This window comes from Diabrotica undecimpunctata, chromosome 6 (genome assembly GCF_040954645.1).
Source record: "Diabrotica undecimpunctata isolate CICGRU chromosome 6, icDiaUnde3, whole genome shotgun sequence".
Taxonomy (NCBI): Eukaryota; Metazoa; Arthropoda; class Insecta; order Coleoptera; family Chrysomelidae; genus Diabrotica; species Diabrotica undecimpunctata.
Window position 1 is genome coordinate 44,447,944 of NC_092808.1, and position 13,827 is coordinate 44,461,770.

A 13,827-nucleotide genomic window follows, 5' to 3' on the forward strand; every position below is an offset into this window, starting at 1 on the left:
GCCTTCAAAGAAGATATAACCGCTATCTCATACGTGCCAAAAAAGTAAAAAAATGTAATCCTTTTTTCTACATTGCATCATGATGATACTATAATTGAAGAAACTGGTGAAAACAAATTACCTGAAATTATCGACTTTTACAATTCAACCAAAGGCGGTGTAGATACATTAGATAAGCTATCTGCTAATTACAGCGTATCAAGAAATAGTCGTCGTTGGATTTTAACACTATTTTTTTCATATTTGAATACAGCTGGAGTGAATGCTCAAATTAAATATAAAACAAATACAAAAAACGATAAATTAAAAAGATGATTTTTTTTAAAGAACTGGGTGTGCAGCTGATTTCTGAGTTTCGAAACCAACGAAGACAAAACCCTTCCTTGCGTCGACCACTACGTGATAATCAGCAACCAGAGGTACATCAGATGGGACCTTAGCGACGTAGGACAAGCAGTAGATGTTCTGTTTTTTCAAGAAATAAAGATAGGAAGACTTTTTACATATGCATGCGATGTGATACTTCAATTTGTTTGGAACACGCAATGATGACGTGATCAAATTGGGACAATTTTGGGGAGTCGTAACTTTTTTATTGTTCAATGTATTTTGGCGAACACTTTTTTCTTCAGTTTGTAGAATCCTTGGGCTAAAAGTTTATTTAGAACTGTGTGATCAATAAAATTTTTCATAATATCTGAGTGTATTATTGTTCACTCGTGTTTTTTGACTAGCATAATTGCAATATGTTGGATAAATGATATTTACCATTTAAATATGACTTCTACAGTACAATATTTAATTTATTTGAATCATAAATAAGTAAAAAACCAAGATTAACCATTTTATATGATTGAATTTAAAAATTTTAACTTCCTGCGTTAGTTTAGTTTGGGGTATGACATACCCCGGAACACCGCTCGAGCTAATTTATCTAGGCAGATTAATGCAGGGTTAATAACAAAAATAATAACATATTCAATAACAGTTTTGACACTGCTTAATTTGGTGTTCTCCGCAAATAGGTTTTTTGCATTTCGGTTAATAAGTGGTCGTCATTCGTTTAATTGTTGTGGAACAGATTGAGTAATACTTCCTTGGAACTTTTTGGTTTTCTGTTACGACTTCGGGAGTAGTCCCGAAGACCCTTTTTTCAAGACCTCAAAAATAATTTTTTTTAATTCACGGTTTAATTTTTTTTTCTAAGCGACTTGTCTGGTGAGGTTCTGTAAGTTTTTTATGAAGCTCCATCATAAACTGCTGTCTTTGTAAGGGTTTTCCACCTTGAGTAAAAACGTTATGCGAATAAATAACGTAGGCATTGATGCAAGCCATATTGATCATATTATAAAATATGCACATCAGCCATCTTTTGGTCTTGCGGTTCGCACACATATTTTAACACATTTGATCAAACGTATCGACTGCTCCTTTCGTGGAATTATACGACATTGTCATTTAAGGTTTTTTTGTATTTGTGTTAACTGTTCTCTTTTTATGCAATGTTGATAGCAGAGTCACTATTTTATTATTTTTAGGTTTATAGGACACCAAGGAGCAAGTTTTACTAGAGGCGTACATAGACGTGTTGATCTGACGTTGCTTATTATTTTTCAATAATTCTGATGGAATGTGTGGCTTATTCTTTTGGAACGTCCTAAGTATTGTCAAACTATAGGGCCTTTTTAGTAATTTCTCTGCTAAAGAATATTCGTGAACCAGTTCTCCATAGTCAGGTTCCGGTTAGTGCCGTGAATTGGAGCTGTTAAAACAGTTACAAAATGATCGGCTAAAGGAAGGCCATATGTTTGGGTAGATTTGCCTAAATAGGGCTCAGCATTGACCACGTACTTGGTGGCGACATCGCATAACAAAACCAATTTTAACCCGTATTTAGCAGGTTTATTTGGTATATACATGCGAAAATTCCATTTTCCCCTAAAACCCGCCAGCTGCTCATCAATTGTCAAATATGAAATGGAGTTGTAATTTGTTATACAAAGGTTAATAAATTCCTCCCATATTTCTGATATGGGGGCAAAAGCAGTAATTTCTCTCCTTTCAGCTCTAGTTGTCTTATCATCCAACCTAAGACAAGCAGTCAGAAATTCAAATCGAAATTTGCTCATCGTCGCTCTGTATCTGGCACCAGAAAACGATGTATTAAACATAATATTCGATGACAAGTGATTGTCCTTTAGTACTGCAGCAAGTGTATAAAATCCCAGCGCCTTCAGTTCTTCTAGATTGGTTTCAGATGTTCTTTGGGCAGCGTCATGATAATTTTTGTTTTTTTGGTTTATTTCTTGATTTGTATAAGTCACTATTTTAGTTAGTATCGAATTGGTGAAAAATATTTCGAATGCACGCAGAGGTTCTAAAATGCCCTGACTTCAGCATTAGGACCAGGCCTTACATGGACTACAGGTCGATTGCAGGTGTTTTATCGATTGCTTGTGGCGTGGTTTCCCAAAGATATCCATTTTTGCCTATAAGAGTATCTCCATCTGGAACTATAATGTGTTCGAGATCAATAGCGGCACCCTAAAAATTATTGAGATTAGTATAACAATTGGCACAAGCCAAATTAAATAAATACACCCAGAAAATTGGTACTGGAGGGCTCCAGTACCAATGCTGCCTTGCTTTGTAGCATCTTTCATTCCACCAAGGTTTTGCTTTACGAGACGAAGAAATTGGTATTTGCCTCATATTTGCTTCAGTAGCGGAGATTATATAGTTATTGTAAGCGCCAATATTTTCATCTGCATCTTTTGATAACTGAAAATAATTTAGTTTGCTTTCAGTATAATAATCGAAATCCGTCCCAGTTGGCATTAGAAATGTTCCATTTTTTTAAGGTGTCGAAATCATTTGCCGATTTTTCAGATATTAAAATAGGAAAATGATTACTGTCATAAAGATAGTCAACTGGTTTTCATGTGAGGTTACAATATATTTTTGGGTGGTACAAACTTAAATCTATTGAGGAAAATATACCGGTAGCAATATTAAAATGAATTTTGGAATTAATATTCATCATACAGGTTTCGGTAATATTCAATACATTTTCGACAATTTTTCCTCGGCCGAAGGTTTTTCCAGAATCCCACAATGTATTATGGGCATTGAAATCTCCAACAAGAAGGAAAGGTAAAGGAAGTTGGTATATGAGGTTCACTAAATCGGCTTCGGATTAACTATAATTTGGAGAAATAAAAATACTACAAACTAAAATTTTATTTGGACACCAAATGTTAACGGCGATAGCTTCTAGGTTTGTGCAAATAAAAAGATGTGTGTAGTAGAGATCTTTGGATACGAATATGGATGTTCCACCGCTAACTCTAAGATAGTCAGTTCTCAAAAAATGATATCCTACAAAAAATTTTAGAAGTCTTTTGTGGTCAGATTTAAAATTCGTTTCTTGTAAGCATACTATGTCGGCAGTAGTATCACGGATTAACTTTTGAAGGTATTCAAGTCTACGGTAAAACCCATCACAATTTCATTGAACTCGATTACAGTTTACTAAAACGAGAATTTTTGGGAATGTTGGGAGGTATCTGAGAGATATTCCTCATCCTAAGGTTCCAGTGATAACAGGAAATTTATGCTCACTATTTCTGCGGTGTCAGACTGAAAATCTTGTTTAAGTTTTTTTTTGATATTCTGTACTTTAGTGATCCGTCTGTTAAAAAAGGATAAACCTTATACATGTCTGAGACTAAATTTCATAACTATTTTCAAGAAAACTTATAAAATTGTCTACAGAAGTGAAAAAAGAGTGTGATAACTTACAATAACAGTTTTTTATTGCTTCTTTTGAGGCATCCGTGATTTTAGAACTATCAGACGAATCTTTTTTCTTCTTACTAGCTTACTTAATTGGTTTTCTGTTTGTTTCGTGGTGATAAGGAGGAGACATTGCAGGTAAAATTTCTTCTTGTGTTTCTGACACGTTGATTACATTAAAATCTACTCAATTCGAAAAGGCTCTCTTCATTTCATGGACTTGTGAGGATGGTATTTCTTTGGATGTTAATGGATTCTCTGTAAAAACTGAAGGAACATTTGAATTTGGGCAATTGTTAGCTACATATACAGATTGTTTTGCATAAAAAAACAGAGCAGTTTATCGGTAGATAAAAATATGTGATGTGCATTACCTTCAAATAGAATGACTATTGAAGTTTGGATCTCGTAGTTATCATTCGGTATGACTATGTAAACCTATATACGGAAGGAAAGAATATGGTTATATTCGTCGTCTGAAATTCCTGTCCTCAGGAATGAGATAGGTGAAGCAATCTGTAGGCCATAATCTTTACGTGCTGAGTCGATAATCTTACGTGGAATAGATGACCATATATTTGATAAAACTAGACGTTTGGCTGGTGTAACTAGTCTTCTTATACTGTGGTCTACGTCTACTACGCGAACAACATGAATATTAGTGAGTAATTAGTCTACACATTCGATCTTGTTTAGGTGAATGCACAATCGGTTGTCCGAGAGTCTGGAAGCGAAGCTGATGTTTTCCGGCCCAATAATATTTTCAATTGATTTGACGTAATCAAATAATTTAAGAATGTTGTTAGTTATATGGAGCCCTATAGCCTGGGTACTCTCTTTCTTTGGGTACGTAGTTTGGGGTATATATCTGACAGCAACAACATATGAAACTGGGGGGTTGTTACTTTCAGTTGTATTACTGTTATTTGCAGATGGAGAACTAGTACTTGATTTCATCTGGCCTCTGTAGTCAGAAACGATAATGGCTTGATCGCTAATATTGATGAGTTGTGTTTATTATAGGCAAATTTAAATACGGCATACCGTAAAACTGGTTGCCTATACGAACCAGGAAATTAGCGACTATTATAATATAGTACGTCCAGTCCAAGGACACTAAACACAGATGTAGTCAACCGTTCTTGCGTCCAGTCTATCTTTTCCCGTGCGTGATGATTCATTTTCAAACAAGTTAAATCAAAATATTAAATGAAACGTTTCTAGATGTGTATATAATCTTAGTATTATTTGTACAATCTGCCAAAATAATTAATTTTGTATCAATTTTATTCTATACACAACAACAAAGTTAATATTGTTAAGAAGATTTAATATTACCTAATGTTAAAAAATACAAAACTATCGAGTGAATTACATAAAAAACAATTAATGTTTTAATTTAATTTTTTTAACTTTAGGGAAACAGTGACACAAGTGCAAATCTTACTAATACTCATCTTTGTCTGGGGACCCAAAAGTCAAAATTGCAACTCTTCCTTTTGTCACAGATGTGACTTTGACTCATTTATGGATTCAATTGAAGGCAAAAGATATGTTTAGTGGTTATTGTATGTCACTCAATATTATACTGAAAGACATTGGTTTTAAATGGCTAAAAGATGATCCAAGGTGAGAACTGATGGAACAATCTCATATTGCTGTGAAGAGAGCAGAATCTTTGTGATTATATGTGTACTTCGGAGGTAAAGGACACTATGTCCATTTTTATCGAAATTTATATTATTGCACTTTTGAATATAACTTTTCTGGCTCTACACATAAGTAAACCATACTATGTCCAGAGACAATTTTACGGCAAGTTACCGACTTTTTAATAAACACCAAGTCCACTTCCAGTCAGAGGTAAACAACACCATGTGGACTTGGTGTTGTTTACCTCTACTATATGTGTGCACCGTCATTTATCATCCGGACATAGTGTTATGTACCCTTTTACACTTCCCGTCATATAGAAATGGTACACTTTTTTTCCCAATGTAAACCAGTGTTCATACCAGAGATATATAAGAAAGCCTCTCTTACATATCTGTGGTTCAGACTGGAGACAATGGTTCGTGAAACAATTCATTGTTGCCATCACAGATAACAGAATTGCACTAAATCTAAATAAAAAAAAAATAACGTTCAAAAATGTGTTTAGATCAATATTATTTTTATTTTTAACAACAAAAAACGGTATCTAATAAATTTAATAACCAGAGAGACGGTTGAGTTAATCTCCAAAATGTTTGAAGAATTTTTTAATAATGAAGATATGCCAAAATACTATTATTTCAGCAGTTTCGAATTATAATACATATATTTAAATTCCAGACTTGTTCACTGTAAAAGTTATTCATTTTGTATTAATTTCAAATTAAATTTTTTATTTTTCCAGTGTGTTTTATTTATTCTAGTACGCCACAACTCAATATAGTTTTGTGCTACACTTTACGAGAAACGAATGACAGCTCTCGATTTGAAATTAAACATAATAATTTAAAGTTATGTCTAAATTTTTTATTTTTTAACATTATTTTTGAATTAAAATATTTTCATAAATTATAATAAAACACGATTTAAGTCCTTCTTTTAGCTGGTTTGTTAGCTGGATATTGATAAAATCAATGAGCCTCTAAGTGGTGAAAGCTCAGAATCGGACGACAATGATATGAGACGTATAAGTAAACCAGCGAAAACAGAGGTAAGAAAGAAAGCTATTATTACTCTCTTAGCATGGTCTCTAGCACACGTTCGTTAGATATGTGTGGTGTCCACGGTATTCTGAGCATGCTCGGCTCCGATTCTGACGTTTCCAAATTGCCTCTGCCACTATAGCTACCATGCATTCAGGTTAATTTTGCTTTCTATTGCTCGGCAGTTGGTGGTAACCTGACAATAAGATTATTCTCACGGAGACATAAATTTCTTTTTGCTCAGCATAAAGATTAGTTTCTGTAATTATATGTTTCATCAAAGTATTGGTAAAAAGGCACTTGAAACTTTGAAGTGGAGGATTTACCGAGCTTTTCAAAAAATCTATAGTCATTGGTCCAGAGGGTATAGTAATGGTAGGTAAATTCCAACTGTTTTCTTTATGTTGAAACCAAACAGTGTTTGAAGATAGGATAACTTTTCGTTTTTTGTTCCCAATAAGTTTTGAAGAACCTGGCTGTAGCAAATCAATATTTTTCTCATCCACACAGATATTTTCTGTACAGTTTCAATAATTCTCAGCAATTTCCTCATCTAACTCAACAATCGCTTGCGATCTGAAGATTCTACCTTCGAATTTCCTTTAGTTTCGTTATCTGATAAATCTAAATCTTCGCCTGTATTAGCTTCAGCAGACTCGATATGAGAAACTATTTCTACAGACCAGATTCTTCTAAAAAAACTTGATGTGTAATTTTCTTCACAGGCTTTCATAATCTCATCTACGCTAAACGTATTATCTTCAGACCTAAAAGAAAAAATAAATTATTCTAGTGCTCAGTGGCAACTAAATGGCTACGTGAATTCTTGGTACCTTAATTATTATGGTATAATTAAATGAAGAGTTAATTTTCTTAGATCAGGATATCATAACCCTTTAGTTTAAAATGAACTAATTATGAATACAAAATATTATAAATGAACTAAAACATACTTACATTGTTTGGGACTAAGTTTGGTTGCTGCAAAACTCTAAGATTGAATTAAATACTAGCCAGCACCTAACAAGTTTACAAGCAAAGTTGTAGATTAGAAATTCATGCAGACATGCTAAAAATTATATACCACCAAAAAATAGGCCACACACAATACACATGAGATTTTATGGTTGTTGAAAGTCACTGCCAACCAAAGTTGTCACTAAGCACTAATTAGATAACGATGGTGTACTGATTAATTATGCATATGAGTAGGAGTCTCCATAGAAACGGCACTGCTGCCCACTTCGTACAAAGAGTGAAGTACGTTTTAGAAAACCAAGAGATGATGTTGGATGCATTTTTTGATATAGAGTGGAACTGTTCTTGGTTTTGTACAAACAATAATCGTTTAGTAATGCATTTTATAACATTCGTAAAATGTACGATGGTATAGTAGTGACGTTTATTAATGCCACCATAGTAGTTTCGCGTTAAAAATAAGCCAAAGTAATAATTAAAAATGTTATGCTCTTAATTCAAAATCTGATTCTTTCTAACTGAGATAAAAAATGTTTAAATTTATTAATTCAATTCTAGACGGTTTTAAAGAAATTAAAAACTTACATTTTTAGATGAGTGTGTGTATTTGTTTGTTATCTTTAATTATTCTCATAAAATAATTACTATTTAAATCGGAATAAGTCACAATTAAAGAATAAAATTAGTTTATTCACATTTCAATTTTCACTTCGAAAATCGTTCTCTTTCCGATTTCCGAGAACGATTTCCGAAGTGGAAATTGAGACGTCAATAAACTTACTTTAACCTTTAATTGTAGCTTATTCCCATTTAAATAGTAATTACTTTAAAATGCCACAAGAAAATAGATTCAGAACAATATTCTCATAAAATATTTGACAAAAATCGGATTGAAGGTATCCCTGAGCCGGTATCAAAATGCAAGACGTAGTTTGACCATCACATATCATGTTACCAAAAAAAGTATATCTATATTTAAGAAATATTTTATACCAAAATATTGTCATGTTAAAATAATTAACATATTCGACCTATTCGTTTGCGGAGAGTGCGTCCCTGATTTATCTCTGCTGTCCACTCAACTGCTGGTCGGAGAGCGGTCAGATCTAAATGAAATAAAGGTATTTAATGATTTATACGCTACTACAAAAAATTATACATGTAGTGAATGCTGATTATCTGAAGGTTAACCGAAAGATGGAACGTAACGGTCAGGGGCCCTAGGGGATGAAAAGTGAAACAACGGGTAAGAAATAACAGATAATTGATTAGGTTCAGTAAAAAAATAGAATTTAATTTCTATGAAAGCAATTTGTACGTAACTTTTTTAAGCGATATGCTTGTACCTGACCATGGTTGAAAACTTTAGGTTGAGCATTTATTATAATTATTACGTATCAATATAGTAGGTTTATATAATAATAGAAAATTATTATATTATAAAATATAATTATATTATTTTTAATTAAAATAAGGATCCAGTTTCAAATGGCCAGTGGTATATTAGCAATATGTCCCAAAACTTTCGTAAATAAACTAGAACTAGTATTTTGACTGATTTTAAGCTATTAGCTTAATAGAAAATTGTGGATTTATTACTACACTGCTTGACTCAGAGTAGAAATTTAAAAACTTCCAAATGTTAATGTCTTTACTAAATATTTTTACCGTCAAGGTTTAAACTCATAGCGATTTTGACCTTTGTTCTCTCACAGTTCTAACAGAATAAACAAATATAATTGTTTAAAAATTACTTGACCGATTGTGCCCATCTTTCGCGACTGTAGTAACTATATAAAAACTCACATTAAAAATATGATTAAAATGTTTTTATTGTTTATTCTATTAATTATAAACGATTGAAAAACACGCTTACTTACAGGTTTAATTTGCAATACCTTTTTTGTATATTACTCCAGTCTTCAGAGACGAAAATGCCAATGAACTTATAAAAATCATACGAACAATCTGAATTTGGCTGAGCATATTAATTTTGACCCAAAAAAAAAAAATGCAAAAAAGTTTACTACTTTTATTCCCGGGCTTCCCTGTAAAACCCCCTCGCGAATCTGTACACCGTAGAAAAAATACCTAAAACCCCCTCGCGGGGGGAGGGGGGTAAAATTGCAAAAAATTAATTTACCAAGGATCTGTACACCGTAAAAAAAATTGTTTCAAATAAAAAGTGTAGCTGAGATAATTTTAAACAAAAATATTTATAAGCATTTTTGGTGTAAAATAAACCGTTTCACTTAGAAACAACGCTTGAAGCGACCGTAGATTTTGCATGTCAAAAAAACTTCTGCAATAAACTAAACCTAAAACCGTCTGCTTAAATTAGGGATGGCGGTTTTTGACAAAACACCGGTTTTCGGTTATACCGGTTTTTTTTTTACTTAAGGTTTAACCTGGCGGTTATAACCGACCAAAAAAAACCGGTTTTTCCAAAAACCGGTTTTCGGTTTTTTTAATCCAATAGTTACAAAGTTACATTTACAATGCACTTTATTTTGAGATACTTCATTCGACTCGATATCAATATGATCAAAATTAGTACTATCGAAAAAACATCAATATCAATATAAATAAAACACAATTTTTAATAAAACCATTTTATTCTATTAATTATTATATTTATTTATTATTTTATTATTAATATATATTTAGTGATTATTATTAAATATACTAGCGTAAGATTAATATATACATATTGCAATAATATACAATAGAAGAATATGAAGTAATATTTTAAGTAAAAAGTATAGGTTAGACGGTTACAAATAGGTTATATTATATGAAATGGATTTAGCATTATGTTGGCCAGTATTTTTCATGAAGCCTATTGAGAAAAACTCGTTCATATATATGTTGGTCGGTTAAGCGGCTTCTCTCATCTGACACAATATCATTCAATGATGACACCAGTCTCTCTGATGCCACCGAACGTCCGACCAACGACATGTATTTTTTTAGCTATAAAAGCCAAGCCTGGCATACAGGTTCTGTTCTGATCCCAGAATGAAAACGGATCACTTGGCAGCAAAAGCTGCTGCAGATATAGAGTCAGTTCATTTGAAAAAGAACTTTGAATCTGTGTGTCCTGAGAACTTGAACTGAAACCACTGTTCACCAACTCCAGATCGTCTGAAGACCAAAGAGGGTTTGATTTTAAATTCACTTTGGCTTCTTCATTCTGGAATGAGCAGGAAGGAGAAAGTTTTCCGATTTCGGTAAGGTACGTCCTAACTTCCGAGCCTAAATAGGATGTGACTGTCTCCGCTATATACGGATTCAGATATAGTTTTTTGAACCTCGGGTCCGTAATTGTAGCATGGCAAAGCAGGGTATTTCGTAAAAGCTTAGTGCCCCTCTCTTGAAGGCTGGTTATAAGCTTTTAGCATAACTTTTGTGCTGTACTAAGGTTTGGCTTGAGGTTTTTTAAAAATCTTTCGATAATAGACATAAGGGGTATAACAAGGCTAGCAGTAATGTACTGGGAACCCGAGATCTCCTTTGTGGCCTCATCGAAAAGCGATAAAATGCTTACAATTTCAGTGATTAGTTTTATATCTGAACCAGAAATCATCCCTGGTGCTTTTTCAATAGACGGATCTGCCAATATTGCAGCTATATATGGGGACATTAGTGTGAATCTTTTAAGCATATGGTAGACAGAATTCCATCTGGTTGTAGTCAGATGCAGAGAGCAGAGAGCATTAAACCAAAATTATTATACTACTGCTCAGCAGAGAGCGCTGAAATAATTCAGGTTCTATTGTCAATGACTATAATGAAAGTAGAATATAATATGCAATTATTGTATTCAATTAATGATGCAAATTTAATTTACCATTTAAAAATATAATCCTCTAAAATACCCACCCATTTTCCTCTCCTCTCAAACCCAAAAAATTTCCCACCCCAACCATTTCAACTTATAAAAAATTTCCCAGACTCTTTCAAATGGGATTAAAAAAAAAATAATATTAACATAAATATTTTACTTAAAATTAAATTGGATAATGCAATTTATCTTTTATTTTCACTACCATCAAAAAAAATTTATCATGTATGACTTTTAACACGTTTGTATATTTGTATAACATATTAACTCATCAACTGTAATACATTTTAACTCATTTAATACTTCCTGTATGGGTGTATCGTTTTTAAAACGTAGGGAAATCCTTGGAGATTCATATTCCTAATCGGTAATTCGCTATTCATAGTCAGAACATTATTTTTGGTAATCAGAGAAAGCCATTCTCGCACTTTCAATATCAAGAGTCAAGTGTGAAAAATAGATGATGTACCAGATCGCTTCTTATGTAAATATTACGACTACAAATACCTTTTCAACGAAATATTATAATAAAACTTAATTGTTTTTGGCTGATGTGAGTTTGCACTTTCAGTTTGTTTCTGTATTTATAAAATAAAATAAAATTTGAATTATGGTTTTTATGGAATAGTTACTTGTCAATAATAATTATGATTGGTATCCAAAATAATACCTAACCTAATCCTAATCACGGTAAAAACCTAATAACCGGTTTTTACTTTAAACATAAAAAACCGGTTATAACCGGGACAAAAAAACAACCGATAAAACCGGTTATTGCGAAGTAAAAAAACCGGTTTTCGGTTAAAACCGGTAGGTTTTTCCCATCCCTAGCTTAAATACGTTTCCCGTAACGTGTGATCGTTTATAATGTAAAACATTAAATTTTGCGTTTTTTATTCATATTTCAAATGCCTCATATTTGTTACCTCATCTCAAAATTTAAATTTCATGTCATAGGTTTTAAAAACTGATCTCTAGAAAATGGAAATTTTACTACAACTTGTCAATGAAAGTGATCAATTTTATTGATTTCACGAAAATCATAAAAAATGCAAAAATCGCGCCACGGTAATTTATTTAAAACCTTAAAAAAAACTAAATTTTTTCAAAATACAAAAACTGCATACGAAAACTGCACTCTGCCTTTAAAACGCATTGTGATTTTTGTCGATAAGACAACCTGTTTTAGGGGGAAGCCGCGGGGTAAAAGTGGTAATTTTTTTTTGCATCTTTTTTGGGGTCCTAACCTTAACATTATCTGCAAAATTTAGCTTGTTCTTATAATTTTAAGGAATAATGTCTCTGACAACTGGAATATATAAACATTTTTTAATTTAGAAAATCTCATTGTAAAGATTTATTAATTTCAAGAAATCGTCTGTTGATGAAAAAATTCGCTTCTTTTGCTTAAATGTCATGACGCAGTAAAAGTTTCGATAATCACAAGATAATACGCCTTTTCTATTGACTTTCACCAGATAATCCAGTTAAAAAATAGCGGCCAGTAAATTTTTGGTTTTTCAAATGATTTTTCAGCTGCGTTGCATGGGGTAATAAACTGTAACCAATTTATTTAATATAATTAATGTTTTATTTCTTTTATAAAAAAAAAAACAAAAAACTAGTGTTTATTGTTGCTGTAGATAAGTGACTTAACCCATTAGTTACCAAGGTTGCGTAAACGCAACATTTTTAATTGTATTTTTTTTTTAATGTATCATTACTCAAATATAATTTTTATTGCTACATTTTCTTTAAAACAGGACGTAAAATACGAATCTAATAAAATATTTTGAAATAATTAAAAAGACATATATTTTTTAATTTAGTGAATATTGAAAAAATCGAAAAATATTTTTCGTATTTTTGTCGATGTAATTTCCGTACTAAACATAAAAACATATCAATTTATATTGATATATCTATCAGTAGAAAAGATAGTGTGTCGTATTTTAAAAATCTTTTTTGGTTTTTGCTTACATAATTGATTTCAATAATGTTGCGTTTACGGGACGTTGAGATTTCCTGTAATAGGCACCGCTAACTTGGCAGACTAACGGATTTAGATAATAAAATTTAGATTTTGCATTTTTGTTTGTACAATAATTCTAATTTGATTGGAGTTTGGAGTATTTTCTCATAATCTATCCATAGATGAGGAAATGGTGCCATATTTTGGAAGACATAGTTGTAAGATGTACATAAAAGGAAAACCAATTAGGTTTGGGTTGAAACTATGGTGTCTATGTAGTTCAAATGGCTATTTATTTAATTTTTTACCTTATGGTAGAAAAAAAAAATGCTTATGAAAACGCGTTAGGTCTAGGAGAAAACGTTGTGCTCGATGTCAGTGATTGAACGGAAATCTAATCATCGCATATTTTTTGATAATTTTTTCTCATCTTACAAGCTATTCTGTTTGCTAAAAGAAAAAACAATCCGCGAAAACCGTACTTGTAATAGTACAATGGAAAGTGTAAAAAATATTAAAAAACAGGATCATGGCACTTACGA